We start from the raw sequence: 19,791 nt of genomic DNA, 5'->3' as shown, positions 1-19,791 counted from the left end.
CAGTCAGACCCAGTGTTGACAGGTGGCAAGACACTCCTCGGGGCGCGTCTTGCTTGGGCCTCTCTCCTGGAGCCCCGCTGTCAGACCCAGTGTTGACATGTGGCAAGACGCTCCTAGGGGCGCATCTTGCTTGGGCCTCTCTCCTGGAGGCACTCAGTCAGACCGAGTGCTGACATGTGGCAAGACGCTCCTCGGGGCGCGTCTTGCTTGGGCCTCTCTCCTTGAGGCGCTCAGTCAAACCCAGTGGTGACATATGGAAAGACGCTCCTCGGGGCGCGTGTTGCTTGGGCCTCTCTCCTGGAGGCCCTCTGTCAGACCCAGTGTTGACATGTGGCAAGACACTCCTCGGGGCGCGTCTTGCTTGGGCCTCTCTCCTGGAGGCGCTCAGTCAGACCCAGTGTTGACATGTGGCAAGACGCTCCTAGGGGCGCGTCTTGCTTGGGCCTCTCTCCTGGAGACGCTCAGTCAGACCGAGTGCTGACATGTGGCAAGACGCTCCTCGGGGCGCATCTTGCTTAGGCCTCTCTCCTGGAGGCGCTCAGTCAGACCCAGTGGTGACATATGGCAAGACGCTCCTCGGGGCGCGTATTGCTTGGGCCTCTCTCCTGGAGGCCCTCTGTCAGACCCAGTGGTGACATGTGGCAAGACACTCTTCGGGGCACGTCTTGCTTGGGCCTCTCTCCTGGAGGCGCTAAGTCAGACCCAGTGGTAACATGTGGCTAGACGCTCCTCGGGGCACGTATTGCTTGGGCCTCTCTCCTGGAGGCCCTCTGTCATACCCAGTGTTGACATGTGGCAAGACGCTCCTAGGGGCGCGTCTTGCTTGGGCCTCTCTCCTGGAGGCGCTCAGTCAGACCCAGTGTTGACATGTGGCAAGACGCTCCTAGGGGCGCGTCTTGCTTGGGCCTCTCTCCTGGAGGCGCTCAGTCAGACCGAGTGCTGACATGTGGCAAGACGCTCCTCGGGGCGCGTCTTGCTTGGGCCTCTCTCCTGGAGGCGCTCAGTCAGACCCAGTGGTGACATGTGGCAAGACACTCCTCGGGGCGCGTATTGCTTGGGCCTCTCTCCTGGAGGCCCTCAGTCAGACCCAGTGTTGACAGGTGGCAAGACACTCCTCGGGGCGCGTCTTGCTTGGGCCTCTCTCCTGGAGGCCCGCTGTCAGACCCAGTGTTGACATGTGGCAAGACGCTCCTAGGGGCGCATCTTGCTTGGGCCTCTCTCCTGGAGGCACTCAGTCAGACCGAGTGTTGACATGTGGCAAGACGCTCCTCGGGGCGCGTCTTGCTTGGGCCTCTCTCCTTGAGGCGCTCAGTCAAACCCAGTGGTGACATATGGCAAGACGCTCCTCGGGGCGCGTGTTGCTTGGGCCTCTCTCCTGGAGGCCCTCTGTCAGACCCAGTGTTGACATGTGGCAAGACACTCCTCGGGGCGCGTCTTGCTTGGGCCTCTCTCCTGGAGGCGCTCAGTCAGACCCAGTGTTGACATGTGGCAAGACGCTCCTAGGGGCGCGTCTTGCTTGGGCCTCTCTCCTGGAGGCGCTCAGTCAGACCGAGTGCTGACACGTGGCAAGACGCTCCTCGGGGCGCATCTTGCTTGGGCCTCTCTCCTGGAGGCGCTCAGTCAGACCCAGTGGTGACATATGGCAAGACGCTCCTCGGGGCGCGTATTGCTTGGGCCTCTCTCCTGGAGGCCCTCTGTCAGACCCAGTGGTGACATGTGGCAAGACACTCTTCGGGGCGCGTCTTGCTTGGGCCTCTCTCCTGGAGGCCCTCTGTCAGACCCAGTGTTGACATGTGGCAAGACGCTCCTATGGGCGCGTCTTGCTTGGGCCTCTCTCCTGGAGGCGCTCAGTCAGACCGAGTGCTGACATGTGGCAAGACGCTCCTCGGTGCGCGTCTTGCTTGGGCCTCTCTCCTGGAGGCGCTCAGTCAGACCCAGTGGTGACATATGGCAAGACGCTCCTCAGGGAGCGTGTTGCGTGGGCCTCTCTCCTGGAGGCCCTCTGTCAGACCCAGTGTTGACATGTGGCAAGACACTCCTCGGGGCGCGTCTTGCTTGGGCTTCTCTCCTGGAGGCCCTCAGTCAGACCCAGTGTTGACAAGTGTCAAGACGCTCCTCGGGGCACGTCTTGCTTGGGCCTCTCTCCTGGAGGCGCTCAGTCAGACCGAGTGCTGACATGTGGCAAGACGCTCCTCGGTGCGCGTCTTGCTTGGGCCTCTTTCCTGGAGGCGCTCAGTCAGACCCTGTGGTGACATATGGCAAGACGCTCCTCGGGGCGCGTGTTGCGTGGGCCTCTCTCCTGGAGGCCCTCTGTCAGACCCAGTGTTGACATGTGGCAAGACACTCCTCAGGGCGCATCTTGCTTGGGCTTCTCTCCTGGAGGCCCTCAGTCAGACCCAGTGTTGACAAGTGTCAAGACGCTCCTCGGGGCACGTCTTGCTTGGGCCTCTCTCCTGGAGGCGCTCAGTCAGACCCATTGTTGACATGTGGCAAGACGCTCCTCGGGGCGCGTCTTGCTTGGGCTTCTCTCCTGGAGGCCCTCAGTCAGACCCATTGTTGACATGTGGCAAGACGCTCCTCGGGGCGCGTCTTGCTTGGGCTTCTCTCCTGGAGGCCCTCTGTCAGACCCAGTGTTGACATGTGGCAAGACGCTCCTAGGGGCACGTCTTGCTTGGCTCTCTATCCTGGAGGCGCTCAGTCAGACCGAGTGCTGACATGTGGCAAGATGCTCCTCGGGGCGCGTCTTGCTTGGGCCTCTCTCCTGGAGGCGCTCAGTCAGACCCAGTGGTGACATATGGCAAGACGCTCCTCGGGGCGCGTATTGCTTGGGCCTCTCTCCTGGAGGCCCTCTGTCAGACCCAGTGTTGACATGTGGCAAGACACTCCTCGGGGCACGTCTTGCTTGGGCTTCTCTCATGGAGGCCCTCAGTCAGACCCAGTGTTAACAAGTGTCAAGACACTCCTCGGGGCGCGTCTTGCTTGGGCCTCTCTCCTGGAGGCGCTCAGTCAGACCGAGTAGTGACATGTGGCATGACGCTCTTCGGGGCGCGTCTTGCTTGAGCCTCTCTGCTAGAGGCGCTCAGTCAGACCCAGTGGTGACATGTGGCAAGACACTCCTCGGGGCGTGTCTTGCTTTGGCCTCTCTCCTGGAGGCCCTCTGTCAGACCCAGTGTTGACATGTGGCAAGACGCTTCTCGGGGCGAGTCTTGCTTGGGCCTCTCTCATGGAGGCCCTCAGTCAGACCCAGTGTTGACAAGTGTCAAGACGCTCCTCGGGGCACGTCTTGCTTGGGCCTCTCTCCTGGAGGCGATCAGTCAGACCCATTGTTGACATGTGGCATGACGCTCCTCGGGGCGCGTCTTACTTGGGCCTCTCTCCTGGAGGCGCTCAGTCAGACCCAGTGTTGACATGTGGCAAGACGCTCCTCGGGGCGCGTATTGCTTGGGCCTCTCTCCTGGAGGCCCTCTGTCAGACCCAGTGTTGACATGTGGCAAGACACTCCTCGGGGCACGTCTTGCTTGGGCTTCTCTCATGGAGGCCCTCAGTCAGACCCAGTGTTAACAAGTGTCAAGACACTCCTTGGGGCGCGTCTTGCTTGGGCCTCTCTCCTGGAGGCGCTCAGTCAGACCGAGTAGTGACATGTGGCATGACGCTCCTCGGGGCGCGTCTTGCTTGGGCCTCTCTCCTAGAGGCGCTCAGTCAGACCCAGTGGTGACATGTGGCAAGACACTCCTCGGGGCGCGTCTTGCTTGGGCCTCTCTCCTGGAGGCCCTCTGTCAGACCCAGTGTTGACATGTTGCAAGACGCTTCTCGGGGCGCGTCTTGCTTGGGCCTCTCTCACGGAGGCCCTCAGTCAGACCCAGTGTTGACAAGTGTCAAGACGCTCCTCGGGGCGCGTCTTGCTTGGGCCTCTCTCCTGGAGGCGCTCAGTCAGACCCAGTGTTGACATGTGGCAAGACGCTCCTCGGGGCGCGTCTTACTTGGGCCTCTCTCCTGGAGGCCCTCTGTCAGACCCAGTGTTGACATGTGGCAAGACGCTCCTCGGGGCGCGTCTTGCTTGGGCCTCTCTCCTGGAGGCCCTCAATCAGACGCAGTGTTGACACGTGGCAAGACGCTCCTCGGAGCGCGTCTTGCTTGGGCCTCTCTCCTGGAGGCGCTCAGTCAAACCGAGTAGTGACATGTGGCATGACGCTCCTCGGGGCGCGTCTTGCTTGGGCCTCTCTCCTAGAGGCGCTCAGTCAGACCCAGTGGTGACATGTGGCAAGACGCTCCTCGGGGCGAGTCTTGCTTGGGCCTCTCTCCTGGAGGCCCTCTGTCAGACCCAGTGTTGACATGTGGCAAGACGCTCCTCGGGGCACGTCTTGCTTGGGCCTCTCTCATGGAGGCCCTCAGTCAGACCCAGTGTTGACAAGTGTCAAGACGCTCCTCAGGGCGCGTCTTGCTTGGGCCTCTCTCCTGGAGGCACTCAGTCAGACCCAGTGGTGACATATGGCAAGACGCTCCTCGGGGCGCGTGTTGCTTGGGCCTCTCTCCTGGAGGCCCTCTGTCAGACCCAGTGTTGACATGTGGCAAGACACTCCTCGGGGCGCGTCTTGCTTGGGCTTCTCTCATGGAGGCCCTCAGTCAGACCCAGTGTTGACAAGTGTCAAGACACTCCTCGGGGAGCTTCTTGCTTGGGCTTCTCTCATGGAGGCGCTCAGTCAGACCCAGTGTTGACAAGTGTCAAGACACTCCTCGGGGCGCGTCTTGCTTGGGCCTCTCTCCTGGAGGCACTCAGTCAGACCCATTGTTGACATGTGGCAAGACGCTCCTCGGGGCGCGTCTTGCTTGGGCTTCTCTCCTGGAGGCCCTCAGTCAGACCCGTTGTTGACAAGAGGCAAGACGCTCCTCGGGGCGGTTCTTGCTTGGGCCTCTCTCCTGGAGGCGCTCAGTCAGACCCAGTGTTGACATGTGGCAAGACGCTCCTCGGGGCACGTCTTGCTTGGGCCTCTCTCCTGGAGGCGCTCAGTCAGACCCAGTGTTGACATGTGGCAAGACGCTCCTCGGGGCGCTTCATGCTTGGGCCTCTCTCCTGGAGGCGCTCAGTCAGACCCAGTGGTGACATGTGGCAAGACGCTCCTCGGGGCGCGTCTTACTTGGGCCTCTCTCCTGGAGGCGCTCAATCAGACCCAGTGGTGACATGTGGCAAGACGCTCCTCGGGGCACGTATTGCTTGGGCCTCTCTCCTGGAGGCCCTCTGTCAGACCCAGTGTTGACTTGTGGCAAGACGCTCCTCGGGGCGCGTCTTGATTGGGCTTATCTCATTGAGGCCCTCAGTCAGACCCAGTGTTGACATGTGTCAAGACGCTCCTCGGGGCGTGTCTTGCTTGGGCCTCTCTCCTGGAGGCGCTCAGTCAGACCCAGTGATTGACATGTGGCAAGACACTCCTCGGGGCGCGTCTTGCTTGGGCCTCTCTCCTGGAGGCCCTCTGTCAGACCCAGTGTTGACATGTGGCAAGACGCTCCTCGGGGCGCGTCTTGCTTGGGCCTCTCTCCTGGAGGCGCTCAGTCAGACCCAGTGGTGACATGTGGCAAGACGCTCCTCGGGGCGCGTCTTACTTGGGCCTCTCTCCTGGAGGCCCTCTGTCAGACCCAGTGTTGACATGTGGCAAGACACTCCTCGGGGCGCATCTTGCTTGGGCCTCTCTCCTGGAGGCCCTCTGTCAGACCCAGTGTTGACATGTGGCAAGACGCTCCTCGGGGCGCTTCATGCTTGGGCCTCTCTCCTGGAGGCGCTCAGTCAGACCCAGTGGTGACATGTGGCAAGACGCTCCTCGGGGCGCGTCTTACTTGGGCCTCTCTCCTGGAGGCGCTCAATCAGACCCAGTGGTGACATGTGGCAAGACGCTCCTCGGGGCACGTATTGCTTGGGCCTCTCTCCTGGAGGCCCTCTGTCAGACCCAGTGTTGACTTGTGGCAAGACACTCCTCGGGGCGCGTCTTGCTTGGGCCTCTCTCCTGGAGGCCCTCTGTCAGACCCAGTGTTGACATGTGGCAAGACGCTCCTAGGGGCGCGTCTTGCTTGGCTCTCTCTCCTGGAGGCGCTCAGTCAGACCGAGTGCTGACATGTGGCAAGACGCTCCTCGGGGCGCGTCTTGCTTGGGCCTCTCTCCTGGAGGCGCTCAGTCAGACCCAGTGGTGACGTATGGCAAGACGCTCCTCGGGGCGCGTATTGCTTGGGCCTCTCCCCTGGAGGCCCTCTGTCAGACCCAGTGTTGACATGTGGCAAGACACTCCTCGGGGCGCGTCTATCTTGGGCTTCTCTCATGGAGGCCCTCAGTCAGACCCAGTGTTGACAAGTGTCAAGACACTCCTCGGGGCGCGTCTTGCTTGGGCCTCTCTCCTGGAGGCCCTCAGTCAGACCCATTGTTGACATGTGGAAAGACGCTCCTCGGGGCGCTTCTTGCTTGGGCCTCTCTCCTGGAGGCGCTCAGTCAGACCCAGTGATGACATGTGGCAAGACACTCCTCGGGGCGCGTCTTGCTTGGGCCTCTCTCATGGAGGCCCTCAGTCAGACCCAGTGTTGACAAGTGTCAAAACGCTCCTCGGGGCGCGTCTTGCTTGGGCCTCTCTCCTGGAGGCACTCAGACAGACCCATTGTTGACATGTGGCAAGACGCTCCTCGGGGCGCGTCTTGCTTGGGCCTCTCTCCTGGAGGCCCTCAGTCAGACCCATTGTTGACATGTGGAAAGACGCTCCTCGGGGCGCTTCTTGCTTGGGCCTCTCTCCTGGAGGCGCTCAGTCAGACCCAGTGATGACATGTGGCAAGACACTCCTCGGGGCGCGTCTTGCTTGGGCCTCTCTCATGGAGGCCCTCAGTCAGACCCAGTGTTGACAAGTGTCAAAACGCTCCTCGGGGCGCGTCTTGCTTGGGCTTCTCTCCTGGAGGCCCTCAGTCAGACCCATTGTTGACAAGAGGCAAGACGCTCCTCGGGGCAGTTCTTGCTTGGGCCTCTCTCCTGGAGGCGCTCAGTCAGACCCAGTGTTGACATGTGGCAAGACGCTCCTCGGGGCACGTCTTGCTTGGGCCTCTCTCCTGGAGGCGCTCAGTCAGACCCAGTGGTGACATGTGGCAAGACGCTCCTCGGGGCGCGTCTTACTTGGGCCTCTCTCCTGGAGGCGCTCAATCAGACCCAGTGGTGACATGTGGCAAGACGCTCCTCGGGGCACGTATTGCTTGGGCCTCTCTCCTGGAGGCCCTCTGTCAGACCCAGTGTTGACTTGTGGCAAGACGCTCCTCGGGGCGCGTCTTGATTGGGCTTATCTCATTGAGGCCCTCAGTCAGACCCAGTGTTGACATGTGTCAAGACGCTCCTCGGGGCGTGTCTTGCTTGGGCCTCTCTCCTGGAGGCGCTCAGTCAGACCCAGTGATTGACATGTGGCAAGACACTCCTCGGGGCGCGTCTTGCTTGGGCCTCTCTCCTGGAGGCCCTCTGTCAGACCCAGTGTTGACATGTGGCAAGACGCTCCTCGGGGCGCGTCTTGCTTGGGCCTCTCTCCTGGAGGCCCTCTGTCAGACCCAGTGTTGACATGTGGCAAGACGCTCCTAGGGGCGCGTCTTGCTTGGGCTTCTCTCCTGGAGGCGCTCAGTCAGACCAAGTGCTGACATGTGGCAAGACGCTCCTCGGTGCGCGTCTTGCTTGGGCCTCTCTCCTGGAGGCGCTCAGTCAGACCCAGTGTTGACATGTGGCAAGACGCTCCTCGGTGCGCGTCTTGCTTGGGCCTCTCTCCTGGAGGCGCTCAGTCAGACCCAGTGTTGACATGTGGCAAGACACTCCTCGGGGCGCGTCTTGCTTGGGCCTCTCTCCTGGAGGCCCTCTGTCAGACCCAGTGTTGACATGTGGCAAGACGCTCCTAGGGGCGCGTCTTGTTTGGCACTCTCTCCTGGAGGCGCTCAGTCAGACCCAGTGGTGACGTATGGCAAGACGCTCCTCGGGGCGCGTATTGCTTGGGCCTCTCTCCTGGAGGCCCTCTGTCAGACCCAGTGTTGACATGTGGCAAGACACTCCTCGGGGCGCGTCTTGCTTGGGCTTCTCTCATGGAGGCCCTCAGTCAGACCCAGTGTTGACAAGTGTCAAGACACTCCTCGGGGCGCGTCTTGCTTGGGCCTCTCTCCTGGAGGCGCTCAGTCAGACCCATTGTTGACATGTGGCAAGACGCTCCTCGGGGCGCGTCTTGCTTGGGCCTCTCTCCTGGAGGCGCTCAATCAGACCCAGTGGTGACATGTGGCAAGACGCTCCTCGGGGCACGTATTGCTTGGGCCTCTCTCCTGGAGGCCCTCTGTCAGACCCAGTGTTGACTTGTGGCAAGACGCTCCTCGGGGCGCGTCTTGATTGGGCTTATCTCATTGAGGCCCTCAGTCAGACCCAGTGTTGACATGTGTCAAGACGCTCCTCGGGGCGTGTCTTGCTTGGGCCTCTCTCCTGGAGGCGCTCAGTCAGACCCAGTGATTGACATGTGGCAAGACACTCCTCGGGGCGCGTCTTGCTTGGGCCTCTCTCCTGGAGGCCCTCTGTCAGACCCAGTGTTGACATGTGGCAAGACGCTCCTCGGGGCGCGTCTTGCTTGGGCCTCTCTCCTGGAGGCCCTCTGTCAGACCCAGTGTTGACATGTGGCAAGACGCTCCTAGGGGCGCGTCTTGCTTGGGCTTCTCTCCTGGAGGCGCTCAGTCAGACCAAGTGCTGACATGTGGCAAGACACTCCTCGGTGCGCATCTTGCTTGGGCCTCTCTCCTGGAGGCGCTCAGTCAGACCCAGTGTTGACATGTGGCAAGACGCTCCTCGGTGCGCGTCTTGCTTGGGCCTCTCTCCTGGAGGCGCTCAGTCAGACCCAGTGTTGACATGTGGCAAGACACTCCTCGGGGCGCGTCTTGCTTGGGCCTCTCTCCTGGAGGCCTTCTGTCAGACCCAGTGTTGACATGTGGCAAGACGCTCCTAGGGGCGCGTCTTGCTTGGCTCTCTCTCCTGGAGGCGCTCAGTCAGACCCAGTGGTGACGTATGGCAAGACGCTCCTCGGGGCGCGTGTTGCTTGGGCCTCTCTCCTGGAGGCCCTCTGTCAGACCCAGTGTTGACATGTGGCAAGACACTCCTCGGGGCGCGTCTTGCTTGGGCTTCTCTCATGGAGGCCCTCAGTAAGACCCAGTGTTGACAAGTGTCAAGACACTCCTCGGGGCGCGTCTTGCTTGGGCCTCTCTCCTGGAGGCCCTCAGTCAGACCAATTGTTGACATGTGGCAAGACGCTCCTCGGGGCGCTTCTTGCTTGGGCCTCTCTCCTGGAGGGGCTCAGTCAGACCCAGTGTTGACATGTGGCAAGACTCTCCTCGGGGCGCTTCTTGCTTGGGCCATCTCCTGGAGGCGCTCAGTCAGACCCAGTGTTGACATGTGGCAAGACGCTCCTCGGGGCACATCTTGCTTGGGCCTCTCTCCTGGAGGCGCTCAGTCAGACCCAGTGTTGACATGTGGCAAGACGCTCCTCGGGGCGCGTCTTGCTTGGGCCTCTCTCCTGGAGGCACTCAGTCAGACCCAGTGTTGACATGTGGCAAGACACTCCTCGGGGCACGTCTTACTTTGGCCTCTCTCCTGGAGGCGCTCAGTCAGACCCAGTGTTGACATGTTGCAAGACGCTCCTCGGAGCGCGCCTTGTTTGGGCCTCTCTCCTGGACGCTCTCATTCAGACCCAGTGGTGACATGTGGCAAGACGCTCCTCGGGGCGCGTCTTGCTTGCGCCTCTCTCCTGGAGGCGCTCAGTCAGACCCAGTGTTGATATGTGGCAAGACTCTCCTCGGGGCGCGTCTTGCTTGGGCTTCTCTCCTGGAGGCCCTCAGTCAGACCCATTGTTGACATGTGGCAAGACGCTCCTCGGGGCGCTTCTTGCTTGGGCCTCTCTCCTGGAGGCGCTCAGTCAGACCCAGAGTTGACATGTGTCAAGACTCTACTCGGGGTGCTTCTTGCTTGGGCCTCTCTCCTGGAGGCGCTCAGTCAGACCCAGTGATGACATGTGGCAAGACGCTCCTCGGGGCACGTCTTGCTTGGGCCTCTCTCCTGGAGGCGCTAAGTCAGACCCAGTGGTAACATGTGGCTAGACGCTCCTCGGGGCACGTATTGCTTGGGCCTCTCTCCTGGAGGCCCTCTGTCATACCCAGTGTTGACATGTGGCAAGACGCTCCTAGGGGCGCGTCTTGCTTGGGCCTCTCTCCTGGAGGCGCTCAGTCAGACCGAGTGCTGACGTGTGGCAAGACGCTCCTCGGGGCGCGTCTTGCTTGGGCCTCTCTCCTGGAGGCGCTCAATCAGACCCAGTGGTGACATATGGCAAGACGCTCCTCGGGGCGCGTGTTGCTTGGGCCTCTCTCTTGGAGGCCCTCTGTCAGACCCAGTGTTGACATGTGGCAAGACGCTCCTCGGGGCGCGTCTTGCTTGGGCCTCTCTCCTGGAGGCGCTCAGTCAGACCCAGTGTTGACATGTGGCAAGACGCTCCTAGGGGCGCGTCTTGCTTGGGCCTCTCTCCTGGAGGCGCTCAGTCAGACCGAGTGCTGACATGTGGCAAGACGCTCCTCGGGGCGCGTCTTGCTTGGGCCTCTCTCCTGGAGGTGCTCAGTCAGACCCAGTGGTGACATGTGGCAAGACACTCCTCGGGGCGCGTATTGCTTGGGCCTCTCTCCTGGAGGCCCTCAGTCAGACCCAGTGTTGACAGGTGGCAAGACACTCCTCGGGGCGCGTCTTGCTTGGGCCTCTCTCCTGGAGGCCCGCTGTCAGACCCAGTGTTGACATGTGGCAAGACGCTCCTAGGGGCGCATCTTGCTTGGGCCTCTCTCCTGGAGGCACTCAGTCAGACCGAGTGCTGACATGTGGCAAGACGCTCCTCGGGGCGCGTCTTGCTTGGGCCTCTCTCCTTGAGGCGCTCAGTCAAACCCAGTGGTGACATATGGAAAGACGCTCCTCGGGGCGCGTGTTGCTTGGGCCTCTCTCCTGGAGGCCCTCTGTCAGACCCAGTGTTGACATGTGGCAAGACACTCCTCGGGGCGCGTCTTGCTTGGGCCTCTCTCCTGGAGGCGCTCAGTCAGACCCAGTGTTGACATGTGGCAAGACGCTCCTAGGGGCGCGTCTTGCTTGGGCCTCTCTCCTGGAGGCGCTCAGTCAGACCGAGTGCTGACATGTGGCAAGACGCTCCTCGGGGCGCATCTTGCTTGGGCCTCTCTCCTGGAGGCGCTCAGTCAGACCCAGTGATTGACATGTGGCAAGACACTCCTCGGGGCGCGTCTTGCTTGGGCTTATCTCATTGAGGCCCTCAGTCAGACCCAGTGTTGACATGTGTCAAGACGCTCCTCGGGGCGTGTCTTGCTTGGGCCTCTCTCCTGGAGGCGCTCAGTCAGACCCAGTGATTGACATGTGGCAAGACACTCCTCGGGGCGCGTCTTGCTTGGGCCTCTCTCCTGGAGGCCCTCTGTCAGACCCAGTGTTGACATGTGGCAAGACGCTCCTCGGGGCGCGTCTTGCTTGGGCCTCTCTCCTGGAGGCCCTCTGTCAGACCCAGTGTTGACATGTGGCAAGACGCTCCTAGGGGCGCGTCTTGCTTGGGCTTCTCTCCTGGAGGCGCTCAGTCAGACCAAGTGCTGACATGTGGCAAGACGCTCCTCGGTGCGCATCTTGCTTGGGCCTCTCTCCTGGAGGCGCTCAGTCAGACCCAGTGTTGACATGTGGCAAGACGCTCCTCGGTGCGCGTCTTGCTTGGGCCTCTCTCCTGGAGGCGCTCAGTCAGACCCAGTGTTGACATGTGGCAAGACACTCCTCGGGGCGCGTCTTGCTTGGGCCTCTCTCCTGGAGGCCTTCTGTCAGACCCAGTGTTGACATGTGGCAAGACGCTCCTAGGGGCGCGTCTCACTTGGCTCTCTCTCCTGGAGGCGCTCAATCAGACCCAGTGGTGACATGTGGCAAGACGCTCCTCGGGGCACGTATTGCTTGGGCCTCTCTCCTGGAGGCCCTCTGTCAGACCCAGTGTTGACTTGTGGCAAGACGCTCCTCGGGGCGCGTCTTGATTGGGCTTATCTCATTGAGGCCCTCAGTCAGACCCAGTGTTTACATGTGTCAAGACGCTCCTCGGGGCGTGTCTTGCTTGGGCCTCTCTCCTGGAGGCGCTCAGTCAGACCCAGTGATTGACATGTGGCAAGACACTCCTCGGGGCGCGTCTTGCTTGGGCCTCTCTCCTGGAGGCCCTCTGTCAGACCCAGTGTTGACATGTGGCAAGACGCTCCTCGGGGCGCGTCTTGCTTGGGCCTCTCTCCTGGAGGCCCTCTGTCAGACCCAGTGTTGACATGTGGCAAGACGCTCCTCGGGGCGCGTCTTGCTTGGGCCTCTCTCCTGGAGGCCCTCTGTCAGACCCAGTGTTGACATGTGGCAAGACGCTCCTCGGGGCGCGTCTTGCTTGGGCCTCTCTCCTGGAGGCCCTCTGTCAGACCCAGTGTTGACATGTGGCAAGACGCTCCTCGGTGCGCGTCTTGCTTGGGCCTCTCTCCTGGAGGCGCTCAGTCAGACCCAGTGTTGACATGTGGCAAGACGCTCCTCGGTGCGCGTCTTGCTTGGGCCTCTCTCCTGGAGGCGCTCAGTCAGACCCAGTGTTGACATGTGGCAAGACACTCCTCGTGGCGCGTCTTGCTTGGGCCTCTCTCCTGGAGGCCCTCTGTCAGACCCAGTGTTGACATGTGGCAAGACGCTCCTAGGGGCGCGTCTTGTTTGGCACTCTCTCCTGGAGGCGCTCAGTCAGACCCAGTGGTGACGTATGGCAAGACGCTCCTCGGGGCGCGTATTGCTTGGGCCTCTCTCCTGGAGGCCCTCTGTCAGACCCAGTGTTGACATGTGGCAAGACACTCCTCGGGGCGCGTCTTGCTTGGGCTTCTCTCATGGAGGCCCTCAGTCAGACCCAGTGTTGACAAGTGTCAAGACACTCCTCGGGGCGCGTCTTGCTTGGGCCTCTCTCCTGGAGGCGCTCAGTCAGACCCATTGTTGACATGTGGCAAGACGCTCCTCGGGGCGCGTCTTGCTTGGGCCTCTCTCCTGGAGGCGCTCAATCAGACCCAGTGGTGACATGTGGCAAGACGCTCCTCGGGGCACGTATTGCTTGGGCCTCTCTCCTGGAGGCCCTCTGTCAGACCCAGTGTTGACTTGTGGCAAGACGCTCCTCGGGGCGCGTCTTGATTGGGCTTATCTCATTGAGGCCCTCAGTCAGACCCAGTGTTGACATGTGTCAAGACGCTCCTCGGGGCGTGTCTTGCTTGGGCCTCTCTCCTGGAGGCGCTCAGTCAGACCCAGTGATTGACATGTGGCAAGACACTCCTCGGGGCGCGTCTTGCTTGGGCCTCTCTCCTGGAGGCCCTCTGTCAGACCCAGTGTTGACATGTGGCAAGACGCTCCTCGGGGCGCGTCTTGCTTGGGCCTCTCTCCTGGAGGCCCTCTGTCAGACCCAGTGTTGACATGTGGCAAGACGCTCCTAGGGGCGCGTCTTGCTTGGGCTTCTCTCCTGGAGGCGCTCAGTCAGACCAAGTGCTGACATGTGGCAAGACACTCCTCGGTGCGCATCTTGCTTGGGCCTCTCTCCTGGAGGCGCTCAGTCAGACCCAGTGTTGACATGTGGCAAGACACTCCTCGGGGCGCGTCTTGCTTGGGCCTCTCTCCTGGAGGCCTTCTGTCAGACCCAGTGTTGACATGTGGCAAGACGCTCCTAGGGGCGCGTCTTGCTTGGCTCTCTCTCCTGGAGGCGCTCAGTCAGACCCAGTGGTGACGTATGGCAAGACGCTCCTCGGGGCGCGTGTTGCTTGGGCCTCTCTCCTGGAGGCCCTCTGTCAGACCCAGTGTTGACATGTGGCAAGACACTCCTCGGGGCGCGTCTTGCTTGGGCTTCTCTCATGGAGGCCCTCAGTCAGACCCAGTGTTGACAAGTGTCAAGACACTCCTCGGGGCGCGTCTTGCTTGGGCCTCTCTCCTGGAGGCCCTCAGTCAGACCAATTGTTGACATGTGGCAAGACGCTCCTCGGGGCGCTTCTTGCTTGGGCCTCTCTCCTGGAGGGGCTCAGTCAGACCCAGTGTTGACATGTGGCAAGACTCTCCTCGGGGCGCTTCTTGCTTGGGCCATCTCCTGGAGGCGCTCAGTCAGACCCAGTGTTGACATGTGGCAAGACGCTCCTCGGGGCACATCTTGCTTGGGCCTCTCTCCTGGAGGCGCTCAGTCAGACCCAGTGTTGACATGTGGCAAGACGCTCCTCGGGGCGCGTCTTGCTTGGGCCTCTCTCCTGGAGGCACTCAGTCAGACCCAGTGTTGACATGTGGCAAGACACTCCGCGGGGCACGTCTTACTTTGGCCTCTCTCCTGGAGGCGCTCAGTCAGACCCAGTGTTGACATGTTGCAAGACGCTCCTCGGGGCGCGCCTTGTTTGGGCCTCTCTCCTGGACGCTCTCATTCAGACCCAGTGGTGACATGTGGCAAGACGCTCCTCGGGGCGCGTCTTGCTTGCGCCTCTCTCCTGGAGGCGCTCAGTCAGACCCAGTGTTGACATGTGGCAAGACACTCCTCGGGGCGCGTCTTGCTTGGGCCTCTCTCCTGGAGGCCCTCTGTGAGACCCAGTGTTGACAAGTGTCAAGACACTCCTCGGGGCGCATCTTGCTTGGGCCTCTCTCCTGGAGGCGCTCAGTCAGACCCATTGTTGATATGTGGCAAGACGCTCCTCGGGGCGCGTCTTGCTTGGGCTTCTCTCCTGGAGGCCCTCAGTCAGACCCATTGTTGACATGTGGCAAGACGCTCCTCGGGGCGCTTCTTGCTTGGGCCTCTCTCCTGGAGGCTCTCAGTCAGACCCAGTGTTGACATGTGGCAAGACTCTACTCGGGGCGCTTCTTGCTTGGGCCTCTCTCCTGGAGGCGCTCAGTCAGACCCAGTGATGACATGTGGCAAGACGCTCCTCGGGGCACGTCTTGCTTGGGCCTCTCTCCTGGAGGCGCTAAGTCAGACCCAGTGGTAACATGTGGCTAGACGCTCCTCGGGGCACGTATTGCTTGGGCCTCTCTCCTGGAGGCCCTCTGTCATACCCAGTGTTGACATGTGGCAAGACGCTCCTAGGGGCGCGTCTTGCTTGGGCCTCTCTCCTGGAGGCGCTCAGTCAGACCGAGTGCTGACGTGTGGCAAGACGCTCCTCGGGGCGCGTCTTGCTTGGGCCTCTCTCCTGGAGGCGCTCAATCAGACCCAGTGGTGACATATGGCAAGACGCTCCTCGGGGCGCGTGTTGCTTGGGCCTCTCTCCTGGAGGCCCTCTGTCAGACCCAGTGTTGACATGTGGCAAGACGCTCCTCGGGGCGCGTCTTGCTTGGGCCTCTCTCCTGGAGGCGCTCAGTCAGACCCAGTGTTGACATGTGGCAAGACGCTCCTAGGGGCGCGTCTTGCTTGGGCCTCTCTCCTGGAGGCGCTCAGTCAGACCGAGTGCTGACATGTGGCAAGACGCTCCTCGGGGCGCGTCTTGCTTGGGCCTCTCTCCTGGAGGTGCTCAGTCAGACCCAGTGGTGACATGTGGCAAGACACTCCTCGGGGCGCGTATTGCTTGGGCCTCTCTCCTGGAGGCCCTCAGTCAGACCCAGTGTTGACAGGTGGCAAGACACTCCTCGGGGCGCGTCTTGCTTGGGCCTCTCTCCTGGAGGCCCGCTGTCAGACCCAGTGTTGACATGTGGCAAGACGCTCCTAGGGGCGCATCTTGCTTGGGCCTCTCTCCTGGAGGCACTCAGTCAGACCGAGTGCTGACATGTGGCAAGACGCTCCTCGGGGCGCGTCTTGCTTGGGCCTCTCTCCTTGAGGCGTTCAGTCAAACCCAGTGGTGACATATGGAAAGACGCTCCTCGGGGCGCGTGTTGCTTGGGCCTCTCTCCTGGAGGCCCTCTGTCAGACCCAGTGTTGACATGTGGCAAGACACTCCTCGGGGCGCGTCTTGCTTGGGCCTCTCTCCTGGAGGCGCTCAGTCAGACCCAGTGTTGACATGTGGCAAGACGCTCCTAGGGGCGCGTCTTGCTTGGGCCTCTCTCCTGGAGGCGCTCAGTCAGACCGAGTGCTGACATGTGGCAAGACGCTCCTCGGGGCGCATCTTGCTTGGGCCTCTCTCCTGGAGGCGCTCAGTCAGACCCAGTGATTGACATGTGGCAAGACACTCCTCGGGGCGCGTCTTGCTTGGGCTTATCTCATTGAGGCCCTCAGTCAGACCCAGTGTTGACATGTGTCAAGACGCTCCTCGGGGCGCGTATTGCTTGGGCCTCTCTCCTGGAGGCCCTCTGTCAGACCCAGTGGTGACATGTGGCAAGACACTCTTCGGGGCACGTCTTGCTTGGGCCTCTCTCCTGGAGGCGCTAAGTCAGACCCAGTGGTAACATGTGGCTAGACGCTCCTCGGGGCACGTATTGCTTGGGCCTCTCTCCTGGAGGCCCTCTGTCATACCCAGTGTTGACATGTGGCAAGACGCTCCTAGGGGCGCGTCTTGCTTGGGCCTCTCTCCTGGAGGCGCTCAGTCAGACCGAGTGCTGACGTGTGGCAAGACGCTCCTCGGGGCGCGTCTTGCTTGGGCCTCTCTCCTGGAGGCGCTCAATCAGACCCAGTGGTGACATATGGCAAGACGCTCCTCGGGGCGCGTGTTGCTTGGGCCTCTCTCCTGGAGGCCCTCTGTCAGACCCAGTGTTGACATGTGGAAAGACGCTCCTCGGGGCGCGTCTTGCTTGGGCCTCTCTCCTGGAGGCGCTCAGTCAGACCCAGTGTTGACATGTGGCAAGACGCTCCTAGGGGCGCGTCTTGCTTGGGCCTCTCTCCTGGAGGCGCTCAGTCAGACCGAGTGCTGACATGTGGCAAGACGCTCCTCGGGGCGCGTCTTGCTTGGGCCTCTCTCCTGGAGGCGCTCAGTCAGACCCAGTGGTGACATGTGGCAAGACACTCCTCGGGGCGCGTATTGCTTGGGCCTCTCTCCTGGAGGCCCTCAGTCAGACCCAGTGTTGACAGGTGGCAAGACACTCCAAGGGGCGCGTCTTGCTTGGGCCTCTCTCCTGGAGGCCCGCTGTCAGACCCAGTGTTGACATGTGAAAAGACGCTCCTAGGGGCGCATCTTGCTTGGGCCTCTCTCCTGGAGGCACTCAGTCAGACCGAGTGTTGACATGTGGCAAGACGCTCCTCGGGGCGCGTCTTGCTTGGGCCTCTCTCCTGGAGGCGCTCAGTCAGACCGAGTGCTGACATGTGGCAAGACGCTCCTCGGGGCGCATCTTGCTTGGGCCTCTCTCCTGGAGGCGCTCAGTCAGACCCAGTGATTGACATGTGGCAAGACACTCCTCGGGGCGCGTCTTGCTTGGGCTTATCTCATTGAGGCCCTCAGTCAGACCCAGTGTTGACATGTGTCAAGACGCTCCTCGGGGCGTGTCTTGCTTGGGCCTCTCTCCTGGAGGCGCTCAGTCAGACCCAGTGATTGACATGTGGCAAGACACTCCTCGGGGCGCGTCTTGCTTGGGCCTCTCTCCTGGAGGCCCTCTGTCAGACCCAGTGTTGACATGTGGCAAGACGCTCCTCGGGGCGCGTCTTGCTTGGGCCTCTCTCCTGGAGGCCCTCTGTCAGACCCAGTGTTGACATGTGGCAAGACGCTCCTAGGGGCGCGTCTTGCTTGGGCTTCTCTCCTGGAGGCGCTCAGTCAGACCAAGTGCTGACATGTGGCAAGACACTCCTCGGTGCGCATCTTGCTTGGGCCTCTCTCCTGGAGGCGCTCAGTCAGACCCAGTGTTGACATGTGGCAAGACGCTCCTCGGTGCGCGTCTTGCTTGGGCCTCTCTCCTGGAGGCGCTCAGTCAGACCCAGTGTTGACATGTGGCAAGACACTCCTCGGGGCGCGTCTTGCTTGGGCCTCTCTCCTGGAGGCCTTCTGTCAGACCCAGTGTTGACATGTGGCAAGACGCTCCTAGGGGCGCGTCTTGCTTGGCTCTCTCTCCTGGAGGCGCTCAATCAGACCCAGTGGTGACATGTGGCAAGACGCTCCTCGGGGCACGTATTGCTTGGGCCTCTCTCCTGGAGGCCCTCTGTCAGACCCAGTGTTGACTTGTGGCAAGACGCTCCTCGGGGCGCGTCTTGATTGGGCTTATCTCATTGAGGCCCTCAGTCAGACCCAGTGTTTACATGTGTCAAGACGCTCCTCGGGGCGTGTCTTGCTTGGGCCTCTCTCCTGGAGGCGCTCAGTCAGACCCAGTGATTGACATGTGGCAAGACACTCCTCGGGGCGCGTCTTGCTTGGGCCTCTCTCCTGGAGGCCCTCTGTCAGACCCAGTGTTGACATGTGGCAAGACGCTCCTCGGGGTGCGTCTTGCTTGGGCCTCTCTCCTAGAGGCCCTCTGTCAGACCCAGTGTTGACATGTGGCAAGACGCTCCTAGGGGCGCGTCTTGCTTGGGCTTCTCTCCTGGAGGCGCTCAGTCAGACCAAGTGCTGACATGTGGCAAGACGCTCCTCGGTGCGCGTCTTGCTTGGGCCTCTCTCCTGGAGGCGCTCAGTCAGACCCAGTGTTGACATGTGGCAAGACGCTCCTCGGTGCGCGTCTTGCTTGGGCCTCTCTCCTGGAGGCGCTCAGTCAGACCCAGTGTTGACATGTGGCAAGACACTCCTCGGGGCGCGTCTTGCTTGGGCCTCTCTCCTGGAGGCCCTCTGTCAGACCCAGTGTTGACATGTGGCAAGACGCTCCTAGGGGCGCGTCTTGTTTGGCACTCTCTCCTGGAGGCGCTCAGTCAGACCCAGTGGTGACGTATGGCAAGACGCTCCTCGGGGCGCGTATTGCTTGGGCCTCTCTCCTGGAGGCCCTCTGTCAGACCCAGTGTTGACATGTGGCAAGACACTCCTCGGGGCGCGTCTTGCTTGGGCTTCTCTCATGGAGGCCCTCAGTCAGACCCAGTGTTGACAAGTGTCAAGACACTCCTCGGGGCGCGTCTTGCTTGGGCCTCTCTCCTGGAGGCGCTCAGTCAGACCCATTGTTGACATGTGGCAAGACGCTCCTCGGGGCGCGTCTTGCTTGGGCCTCTCTCCTGGAGGCGCTCAATCAGACCCAGTGGTGACATGTGGCAAGACGCTCCTCGGGGCACGTATTGCTTGGGCCTCTCTCCTGGAGGCCCTCTGTCAGACCCAGTGTTGACTTGTGGCAAGACGCTCCTTGGGGCGCGTCTTGATTGGGCTTATCTCATTGAGGCCCTCAGTCAGACCCAGTGTTGACATGTGTCAAGACGCTCCTCGGGGCGTGTCTTGCTTGGGCCTCTCTCCTGGAGGCGCTCAGTCAGACCCAGTGATTGACATGTGGCAAGACACTCCTCGGGGCGCGTCTTGCTTGGGCCTCTCTCCTGGAGGCCCTCTGTCAGACCCAGTGTTGACATGTGGCAAGACGCTCCTCGGGGCGCGTCTTGCTTGGGCCTCTCTCCTGGAGGCCCTCTGTCAGACCCAGTGTTGACATGTGGCAAGACGCTCCTAGGGGCGCGTCTTGCTTGGGCTTCTCTCCTGGAGGCGCTCAGTCAGACCAAGTGCTGACATGTGGCAAGACACTCCTCGGTGCGCATCTTGCTTGGGCCTCTCTCCTGGAGGCGCTCAGTCAGACCCAGTGTTGACATGTGGCAAGACGCTCCTCGGTGCGCGTCTTGCTTGGGCCTCTCTCCTGGAGGCGCTCAGTCAGACCCAGTGTTGACATGTGGCAAGACACTCCTCGGGGCGCGTCTTGCTTGGGCCTCTCTCCTG

The sequence above is a fragment of the Nothobranchius furzeri genome, chromosome 3, assembly GCF_043380555.1.
Source record: "Nothobranchius furzeri strain GRZ-AD chromosome 3, NfurGRZ-RIMD1, whole genome shotgun sequence".
Classification (NCBI taxonomy): Eukaryota; Metazoa; Chordata; class Actinopteri; order Cyprinodontiformes; family Nothobranchiidae; genus Nothobranchius; species Nothobranchius furzeri.
The sequence above is the reverse complement of the archived record's forward strand: the minus strand, read 5'-3'. Positions refer to the sequence as shown.